Source organism: Gastrolobium bilobum, unplaced genomic scaffold (assembly GCF_033153095.1).
Source record: "Gastrolobium bilobum isolate Gb01-03AN ecotype WA unplaced genomic scaffold, APGP_CSIRO_Gbil_v1 utg558, whole genome shotgun sequence".
NCBI lineage: Eukaryota > Viridiplantae > Streptophyta > Magnoliopsida > Fabales > Fabaceae > Gastrolobium > Gastrolobium bilobum.
The window spans coordinates 106,635-116,820 of NW_026896319.1; the positions used below are offsets into that span (position 1 = coordinate 106,635).

At 33.4% G+C, this 10,186-nt stretch overlaps 1 long non-coding RNA gene across 2 annotated transcripts; it reads left to right on the forward strand.

Annotated features, from left to right (window-relative positions):
- The first annotated feature begins 314 nt into the window (after positions 1 to 314).
- LOC133298948 (uncharacterized) lies at positions 315 to 3,397 on the forward strand. 2 transcript variants are annotated; one of them, XR_009749870.1, is made up of 4 exons: positions 315 to 502; positions 2,196 to 2,315; positions 2,763 to 2,959; positions 3,046 to 3,397. It is a non-coding gene; the product is annotated as an uncharacterized LOC133298948 (long non-coding RNA). The 2 variants fall into 2 exon arrangements; XR_009749871.1 differs by having other exon boundaries at positions 315 to 458.
- Positions 3,398 to 10,186: the final 6,789 nt, after the last annotated feature.

Genomic DNA, 10,186 nt, shown 5'->3' on the forward strand with positions numbered 1-10,186 from the left:
TCATAAAGTTACCTAATTTTTCCAGTAAAATTTTTCCCCACCAAACAACTTTTTTTTACATTTTTTTACCTATCTCACTTTATCTATCTTTTCAATCATTTTTCTATCTATCTCATTTTTCTACTATTCCAAAAAAAATTCCTGAACCAAACGCCCCCTCGTTCTAGAAAAATTGCCATATATGAGTTTTAGCGGTTTACTGACCCCACAGTTTATTTACTTTTTCTGACAATTTTAGTAATTTGTTGGCCGCTTTAGATTACCGTAGATATTTTGTAATTTTTTTTTTTCGTTTTCTGCTGTTTGCAAACCCCACTATCCACTACAATGCTCTTCCACCGTAGAACATTCACCATTTTCGTTCGAATCTGAAAACCTCACCTATAAGTCTGATAATTATCCTTGTATAAATTTTAAAATCATAATTTCCTTAAATTTGTGTGAATTACGATCTCAAGGTTAGTTAGAACTCTCTCCCCCAAACTCATGCCCTAACATTTAGGTAACTCATCTTCTCTCTATTTGATTTGAGTTTCATCCATCTCAAGCATGGTTTCATTTTTTTGTTCTTTTCTTCAATTTTTACAGAAATTCTTTAATTCTAATTTTTCTCTTCAATCTTCAGTTCTTCTGATTCATCTTATATAGTTCATTTTTCTTTCCTTTCATCGTGAAATCGTGAATTTCGATTTCACTATCATCAAGCAAATATGGGGTTATTTGGTAACCAGATGCAGATCATCTTGTCTATGTGTCATTGCAGAAACATTTCTGCAATTGTGATGCACTTTAGTTGCCTCTTGAACTCACCATTGGTTCATCGTTCCGTACACACTAGAATCTTCTCTTCCACATGGACACTGCCACATTTTGTTTACTGCAATTGCAAAATATTTATGTGTTAAGATAATGCGTTTTTCATTTCCAAGCATAACACATTTTTCTTCTTCTTTCGAATCTAGGGCCAAAACTGGAATTTTTGTTTTGAGCTCTTTCGATTTGAGTTTCAGTCGTTAATTCTTTGGTATTGGTTTTGTACACACACCACAATGATTATGATCTTTGACAGGCACAATGGTATATCCTTTGTTATTTTTGCAAAGGAAAACATATTATGTTATGAGTGTGCTATACCACAAGATATCAGCAGGGATGAATCACTGCAAGCTTTGGTTTGGGATCTAGTAGTTGGTTTTGTGAAAACTAGCGTAGAATTTCACCAAAAGCTACATACAATTTTCTTTGCATCCTTATTAGAGTTACCTATGTGCACTTATGCTGTCATTTAAATTTCACCTACAGTGGAAACTTTTGGAATGATAGCTACATTGTAATTTACATTGGTCATAATGCCAATTATTTCTCTCACACAATATGGATTCAATCATGATTAAATAACTTTCAATTTGAGAAAAATCATCCATAGTGACTGTCACCCTCAACATTGTATTAATGAGATAGCCTTAGTGTAAATTCATAGCTGAAAATAACTAACTTGATATATATGGTTGTAGCATAACTAAGTCACTTTTGTCATTTCACAATATTTTTATGCATATTAGCTGTTATATAATTAGTTAAATTTGAAAGTCATATACCTATATTTGTGCTTTATTAAGTGCATACTAGAACTATAAATTAAATTGTGCTGCGGACATAGTCGGTATTATATGCGGTATTTATGCAAAGGTATGCTACTCTATACATCTATCATATAGTTACATTAAGCTATTTGGGCGTAAAGGGGACCTAAAATCTAGTAAGTGTAGCAGTTGTCCAAGTTAGTTAAAATTTGTTAGGCTAGGTTGAAATTGCATCATAAAAACATTTTCGTTTAGCTTGATACACATTGACCTGATCATTGCAGTCTTATGATCTTTTTCTGCCTTGTACTTAACTCTTGTCCTTGTGGTGGCACTAAATCTTGTTTAAGAACCTTTTAGACTGAATTGTAATCCTGTTGGGTAATTTGGTATCGAGGGTCTATCATTGCTGGCCATTAATAACTATAGCTATCAAAGTGATTGATACTGCTTTAAGAGGCAATACTTTCTAGTGAGGAGAGATATGAGAAGATACTAGAGATGATTCCTGATCAATGTACATGTTTTTATTGTTTGTCTTACCTTCATGTGATCTCTGTCATGACATTTTCCAGCAGTCATCTAGATATAATGTGTCTGTTGTATTTGCAGCTATTATTGATTGAACTTAGGGGCATGTGGCAAGAAAATAGGTCATTTAGTTCAAAGGAAGACATTAACTTCGTAGGTTGGGAACAACTTAAACAGATGCTGCAGTCATTAAAATATAAGGTATGACCATTTTCAGGGTGACAAAGGTTCAACAGTTATAAGGAAATTTTTATAAGATATTTTTATATCATTAAAACATGTGTTTCTTAACTTCTTTAAATATCTTTTATTCTCACTTCAACATCATACTGTTTTTCTTTTTTCCAATTTTATATTTGTGTAAAGTTTGTTGTTTATGTCATCATCGCTTAGTGTAGTCATAAGGCAACTATTTGCTTCAAGTTATATAGAACCATTAAGAAGGCTTATAATGGAAATATGGTATCTACATTTCTTTCATTCTCTGACTCTCATTCTTTGCACTTTTCTAAGTGATTTGGTATGCTATTTGCATCTTATTCTCCGAAGTGAGCTTGCAAATCATAGGAATTCTCTTTATTTGAAATGGAAGTTCCTTTCTCATTCTAACACATATGCCTGAATTCGCAATTTGTTGGACTTTTTCAGATGGCCAAAGATTCTTACTAACTTTTGACTGTATGCCCACAGTGTGTGGATCACCCGTAACTGTAAGGTTGTTTAAGATATCCTGTTCTTATCTTTAGCTCAAATGGTTCTTGCTTTCCTTGCTTTGTGTTAGGAGTTTACTGTTTGGCAGACTGGGTTAGTGAGGTAACTTAAGAAACCTTTGGATTAGTTTGAAGGTAACCATACTCGTTATATTCATGTGTGATTTTCATAATTTATTCGATAATCACAGAATCTCTAACCTTATATTTGTCGGAAGCAGGAATTGCAGGACCAGATACAATTGGTTCCTATTGATCTACAAAATAGGCCTTCTTGGTATAAGGAGAAAGTCTACCCACCCAACAAGGTCATATTACCTATGTGCCAAAACCGAGCCATCTTGATCTTATATTTGTTTTGAAAAATAGTGTACCACATCTAAATAGTGATGTTTTGATGTACTTCGAAATCCAGGTTCCAACTTTGGAACACAATAATGAAGTTAGGGGAGAGAGTCTTGATCTGATTAAATATATTGACATTCACTTTGAAGGGCCCTCCGTTTTGCCAAGTGTAGGATAGTTATCTGATTTGCATTGAACTACTGTGTTTAGAAATTTACTATGTGATGAAGAATCATATTCAATTTATATTACCGCCGACTATACATTTTTATGCTTTACTTATTCAAGTACTTATTTTAATAACGTTGGTCTCTTTGTACTAATAAGTCATCACAATTCACAGGTTCTACAGAACGGGGGACTTTTTTTTTTTAAAAGGTTGGGGGTTAGAAAATCAGTTTATATTTATTCCATTGCACTTATTGGACCTTTAAATCTATTTTTAGAAAGAAAAAAATTGTATCGCTATACGAAACTTTGAAGGCAGAGAAGCGTCGTGGATCGTAATTAGTTCGAAAATAATTCTAGCACCGATTTTTATTTTTCGAGTCCCATATCCATTCCTAAGCCCCCAAAAGACACACACACACACAAAATGCACTTAATAGTGGATGTTCAAATTTGTCATAAAGTGAAATAAATTCTGGCGGTTTATAGCCTCCAAAAAGTGAAAGATATTGTGGAAGTTAATGAATTTCAGAAAGTGCAACATTTGTGGGGTCCTAAGCCTCCACAAAACATTCCAACAAATTGTGGCAGTACAAAAAAAACTGGGGGCTTAGGTGAATGCCACAAATGTCTTTTGTGGGGGTCAAAGACCTCCGCAATGTGAAAATATGACATCCACAAAATGCCTGAATTTTTGTAGTGACGGTAGAAATTACATTTTCTTAAACCAAAAATCTGAGTCGGGTGAACTTTTAACTCATGACCCTTTTTTTTAAAATATAAAACAGACTTCCATTTCCCCCAAATCAAAATGCACAACATCTTTCTTCTAGCTATCTAGAAAAAAAAAAAAAAAAAAAAACCTCACGTGAGGTCGTTCTTACAGAGAAAAAAGAAAGTGAAGCCACTAGTAAAAAATTTGAGTACCAAACTGAGGTGGATTTTGAATCAATGTAATACGTTTTATTGCAAATGAACTTATTATAGTAGCAAGAGAAGAGGACATACAACTGATACAAGATTATGTGTTTGATTTGAATCAATTGATAAAATTTTGGAGTTGTTAAACTTTATTCTTTTGATGTTTTGGAACTTGGTTGTAGGAGTTGCTAAACTTTTTTTATATTTTTGGACTAATGTCTTATATAGTTATATGACTTATATCTTTTAAATATGAAATTGTTCACTGAATTTTGAGACTTATGTGATTTCTTTGATATATATATATATATATATATATATATATATATATATATATATATATATATATATATATAGGCTATATTTATCTCATTCAACATGAGATAACCCATCTTCCTACACACACATAACAAAAGTGGATCTCACCTCTATTTTTTCTCTACAATCATTTGAGGGTCCCTTTTATAATTTTGTTTCACTAACATAAGATAACTCATCTCCAACAACATAAGAAAAATATTTCTCTTTCTCTCTCTCTCCCTATATCTATATCTATATATTCTCTTGAGGTATTTTCTTCCTAACTGCGAAAAACCTGACACACTCTTTAATCCGTGTAAATTCATATTAGGCCTCCCCAATGGGAGTAAGCATATTCGCATATACTCGCTTGTACATGTTTCCAATATTATCCTCTTGAAGTCATATCAACACCGATTTACTGTTCTCTAACTCGACTTTTCATGACCTTGTGTCAGTACACATTCCACACCCATCTATAGAACATTGCAACAATTTCCAATTCGCTTTCCGGATCTGGGAGAATCAGCACCGAAGTAGTTGTTGACATCTCCAAACAATTTCTAAACATCTTTCACACTCATGAGTTCACACGAATGGAATGTCCTTCCTAGCAAATAAGATAAGGACCTTATCATCTGATAGAATCCTTGAATGAAACTCTTATCCAAGTCTATTTGTCAAAAAAACTCGTGATTTCAGAGATTTTCTTAGACCGTTCCCAAATCTTCAATTGTCTATATTCTACTAGGGTCAGCAGTCACTCAGTCAGCAGAGATGACCTAACCATCGAATTTTACTTCACATTCTATTATGAGTGAGTTTAGGTTCTATTCCATGACTCTAACCATGCCTTAACTTACACTTCAGTGAGTCATTACACATCAAACAACAATTCTTATGTCTTTAAATAATACAAAATCATGTTCACGATCATTTCATTTGATACATATCAATCAAGATATTAAATCACACTGTAGCGTATCTTAGTTCACGTACACCTGCAGAAGCTAATCAAATTAATTTATAAATGTGGAAGCTAATCATATTAATTTATAATTAATATCACTAAAGATGAATAAACTTTTTATTTTTTCGTTATACATTTCCATTTACCTAATTAAATCTAATAATCATTCGGTGACATGTCATTAAGCCACAAATCGTTTCTAAGCGTCACATCCTAGTCCATATTTTACTTGATGTCCCATTTACCAAAGTTACATTCATACTTAACTTAGCTTGTAATACTTAGAAATCCTTTAACTAAGTCATTTAATTTCATACATCTTTCCTAATTCCTTTCATGGTTAACTCCTTATAAATTATAACATGTGTTTTCTAGGTAACCTTTCGATAAAGCCTATATGCTCCATAACTCCATACAACACCTAATGGACCTTTATTTATATATCATACATAACCTAAGTCATTTCAAGACTTTAAATAAAAATTCCATAAAACATAGTTCATATGTCACAACATGAAATGGCTAAAGTAATACAATTGCTCGCAAGATATATGCTTATACACATCTTCCAACAAGAGTAAACAAAGTCAATATATACATGATGGCTGTAAGAACCCGCAGCGCTAAATTAGAAAATTATTGAGTTAAATATGATTTAAGAAATAATTTCATAATTGACTTTGAATAAATATGAAAAGAGCATAATTAATATTAAGTCACTTTTTAGAAGGAAAGTGCAAACATCGTGTATTTCACGGTATAAATGGATACTGGTGAAGTAACTTGAAAAATAGAAATAAAAATATGAATATTCCTAGAAAAATATCTAGGTCAAGAATATCAAATTTGAGATAAAAATAGTAAGCAGTGATGTCAGAACTAATACCGGCTATTTAGCAGCAGAAAATGCGTACCGGCAAAGTGTCTCAAAATATTAATGTAAAAATATGATAATTCCTAGAAAAATGTCTAGGTTAAGAATATAAAATTTTAAAGTTAAACGAAGAGCGAAACTAGTTAAACTAATACTGTTAATTTAAGTGAGTGCACATGTATATAGCTAATGGCACTAAACCCTAGTTCATTTTTCAAACTCCCATGCTGATATTCATGGCAGCCATTTGCTCTTCACCTTAACACCATAGTCTCTGTTAGTACGTAGGTGTCCTAGAGACAATCTGAGAGTCAGATGGACCCATATACTTCTTTATTAGTTATGAATAAATTTTATGAATAAAAGCATTATTTATCTTGTTTCATATTGCATGTCTCAAATATTGAATATGAGTAACTAGGTAAAGCCCTTGGAATGGAACGGGTGTCACATTGAGGATCTGTGATAAGGATCACGATCATGAGGTCTCAATGACACCGCACGTCCATTGCCAGAAATATGTTTCTAGTCTAGAGATACTGATAATGGGCATTGGTTATCTCGGGTAAGACTAGCACAACTCAGCTACTTGCATGGAGATGCAAGGTAGAGTCCTCGTGAGCTGCAGACATGGAGATATCTTAATTGACTCATGGGTGGACATATTGGAGAATAGCTCGCACTGAACTGACCCACAAAGAGACACTACAAGGAAATCTCACAGATAATATCAATAGGTAAAGTCTCTTATTACTTGGGTGTGTCTTTTCATAGAGCTGACATTGTCATATAGACCTGTGCTGTAGAAGGCTTGCTTTGATTGTATATCTTGTCTGCCTGAAACATGGAGACTCGTAGGTATACTCTTGGGCATGCCCTAAGAACTCAGGGCTAGTATGACAAGCTAAAGGAATTCGTCAATCTCTGTGAGAGATTAGGTTATCCGTAGACCGGTGAAATCGAGATGACATTTACGGGACTCAGGAATCTATGCATAGTAAAAGAGTCATGAGATGGCCCGCTCTTTATAGTTCATAAATGAAGATTCCCTGTTTCGGCAAAAGTGTTGTGTAAAATCGGCAAGTGCACCGATTGTACCAAGTAATAAAATGATGAGTAGAGATCGTCACGAGGATTGAGGCGCCAAAATTATTTTAACTATTCCTTTCTTGTTGGATGAATAAAAGTTGATTTGACAATATTTGTGATTGTAAAAATTGAGAATTATTCAAGACTTGTGAACAATTCAAAGATAATTTTGAAAACTTGAGAATAAAAGATTTAGGTTGAGAAAATATTTAAAGAATATTGTGGTAAAAGACGCCAACACCTTTCTGATCCCCACCTTGTAATATTAATTAATGTTTACATTTAATTACCCATTGATCAAACAATTCACCATCTATCAATTGATTAGTTAAGCCTTAATTCCTTAGTGATCTTAACTTTATTAACCCTATTAGAATCCTAATCCCTTATAAATCCTTTTTCAAGTTAATCCTTTAAACCAGTGAATTTTCCACGTTTGCAATTCATGTAGCCTATCCCTAGTGCGTACATGAACTGTTATTTTACCCTTTATCAGGAACTAGAATCTCAATATTCCTATTGAAAACCCTAACCCTCGCAATCCCAAAAGAGTAATCAATTCTTGAAGAATTATAAGATGAAAAGCAGGATAAAATAAATGCAATTGGAATAATTAAATATAAAATTAACCAAACTACAAGGGGTTCACATCAATGGTTGTGACCCTTACCACAATAATAAAAGACTAGCCAGACATGTTCATGTCTGACAATTCAAAATATTGAAAAGAATTCATAAAATAAAATAGTAACCAGAAGAATGGAAAGAAGAAATCTTGAATCTTCAGCCACCAAGAGCTTGCTCCGATTCCTGTTGTTCGCAATTTCTCCCGTGCATAAGGTATGTTCTCTTCAGGTCTGAGTCTCTATTTATAGAGTCTTTGACCTTGTGTAGAATCTTGATTTAATCCTTCTCGTAATCTCAGTGTGATCTGTCTCTGATTTAAAATAGGATTTGATGCTGATTTGTCCGCACCTCCCACGCCACTAGTGTGGTTCCCACACTATGAGCGTCGGAGTTTTGTTCAGAATCCTGGAGCACCACGCAACTAGCTTGGTTACCACGCTGCAAGCGTGGATTTCAGGAAAGTTTGGCGCTACTAGCGTCAGTGCCACGCTAGTAGCGTGGAAGTTTCTGTCTGTTTTTTTATCTCTGGGGCTACTAGCGTGAGTTCCACACTAGTAGCGTGGGTGTCTCTGTGTGAAAAGTTCCTTCCACGCTGCCAGCACCATACCCACGCTCTCAGCGTGGGCCTACAGTTTAGCATTTTCCTTTTTAGCTCCAGTTCGTCTGCTTTTCCTACGAAATCAACATAAAATCAGTTGTGCAATCTCTGATTGAGATTTTAACAGATCAACAGTAATTTTTGCCTTTTTGCTTAAGATTAATCAACATTCTTTCTCTTTTTGGCTTAGATTTACCCATATGCTGGATGCATATCAAACAATTCCAAGATTTGAACGTTGCTGTCCTCATCAATGTAGTAGATTAAAGTTATAAGCAAAGAGTAATTCTGTGAAATCATGGAACACAACATCTTAAGAATTCATACTGCTATGCATGTATAACTCTCTGTTTAAAAAATTCCAGCAATGCTTTTCAGTTATATCAAGAATTCAAATCCTAACTTGAATATTCCTCACCAGTTTAAATGTACTCTCATCACACTCAGTGTTTGAGGGTTTCACACTTATTCCATCAGTGTAGTAGTAATTCCATAGGCTTGAACGTATTCTCAGATCCTAAGATTGAGGAATCCATTTGACATGCACAAACTGATCAAAAGGTCTTTGATAGGTTATAACTTGGCCTGGTTTGGGGGTGAGAATCTTTTGGTTAGAGGCTGATTTAAATTGAGAGATTGAAACACTGAATTTGACAATACTTCCTTCTCTTTCTTTATTCTGCCTCATTTTGTAGAGTTGGGATTCTTTCCCTTTCTTCACTACCTTTTCTTTCTTTCCTTGTTTGCAAATGTTTTCTTTCTTTTCTCTTTTGAGATGCAAATTTTCTTCTTTTCCTTTTTCAGCATTTTTTCCATATTTTGCAAACCAGTCTTCTGTTTCCTTTTTCAACTACTTATCTTTCCTTTGAGAAGCACCTTGACTTTCTTCTTTGATCAGCATTCAATCTCTCAAGGTGTGTCAAGAGGAACAGGATTAAGTAACTTTCATCGGGTTTAAATGAACTGGCTTAAGGCTCAAAAGGGTTTAACAATGGAAATTCTTATAGGTAGGCTGTTTGGCATGAAATTTATCTTTCATATTATACTCATATAAAAAGATGTGTCTCACTTTTTTTAAAAAATAATTGGTGGATCTCACTTTGTTTATCTCACAACATAAGATAATTTTTCTCCTATTATATAAGAGAAGTAAAGCTCTAATTTTAATTGATTTTTTTCAAGGCATTACATATTCGTGTTGTTTTTTGTTGTTTGCAACTTCTAATTAATTAAAGCTGATATAAAATTTATTATTATTATTTATTAATAAAAGAAAATTGTTTAATAAATATTGTAACATTGAACAGGGTATAATAACTTAAAATATAACTCAAAAACGAATTAGATCTACTTTTTTTTATGCTCAAACATAACCTTATTAACTTTGGGACAAGTCCTAAATACATGTAATTCCAAATTCAAACCCCTACCTGCTTATAGAATATAGAGAATACGGCTTTATTGAACAAA